The sequence below is a fragment of the Hevea brasiliensis genome, chromosome 8 (assembly GCF_030052815.1).
Source record: "Hevea brasiliensis isolate MT/VB/25A 57/8 chromosome 8, ASM3005281v1, whole genome shotgun sequence".
In the NCBI taxonomy this organism is placed as follows: domain Eukaryota; kingdom Viridiplantae; phylum Streptophyta; class Magnoliopsida; order Malpighiales; family Euphorbiaceae; genus Hevea; species Hevea brasiliensis.
Window position 1 is genome coordinate 9,312,541 of NC_079500.1, and position 642 is coordinate 9,313,182.

General features: G+C 39.6%; 1 non-coding gene across 1 annotated transcript; it reads left to right on the plus strand.

Moving 5' to 3' along the window:
• Positions 1–232: 232 nt before the first annotated feature.
• Positions 233–339, plus strand: LOC131182585 (small nucleolar RNA R71). Its single transcript, XR_009150849.1, has one exon. It is a non-coding gene; the product is annotated as a small nucleolar RNA R71 (small nucleolar RNA).
• The last annotated feature ends 303 nt before the right edge of the window (positions 340–642 follow it).

Here is a 642-nt window from a genome sequence, read left to right on the forward strand (position 1 = left end):
TAAATCAGAAATTTATTTCTCAAGGTTAGATGTACTTACCTCATTAACCTTCATAGGTGCGTGATCCATTCTCATTCCAAACTGCTGAGAATTTGCTGCCATGTTAGCAATCAGCCTCCTTGCCTCTTCTGGTGTCTTGTCAACCAAAGCTCCTCCACTAGCAGCATCTATCATACTGTGGTCCATTGGTAGAAGTCCCTCATAGAAATACTGAATCAACAGCTGCTCACTTATTTGATGATGGGGATAGCTTGCACACATCTTCTTAAATCTCTCCCAATACTCATACAAACTCTCTCCATTGTACTGTCGGATGCCACAAATTTCTTTTCTTATATTGGCAGCACAAGAAGCAGGAAAAAACTTCTCCAAAAATATCTGCTTCATTCCATTCCATGAGTTGACAAATCCAGAAGGAAGGTACTACAACTAATCCTTAGTTGTGCCTTCCAGTGAGAAGGGAAAAGCTTGAAGCTTGATTTGATCCTCTGAAACTCCTTGAGGTTTCATGCTGGATCACACAACATGAAATTCCTTTAGATGCTTATGTGGATCCTCACCTGCAAGACCATGAAATTTAGGCAATAAATGGATTAGTCTAGATTTTGACTCAAAAGCAACATTTAAAGCAGGGTATTGAAT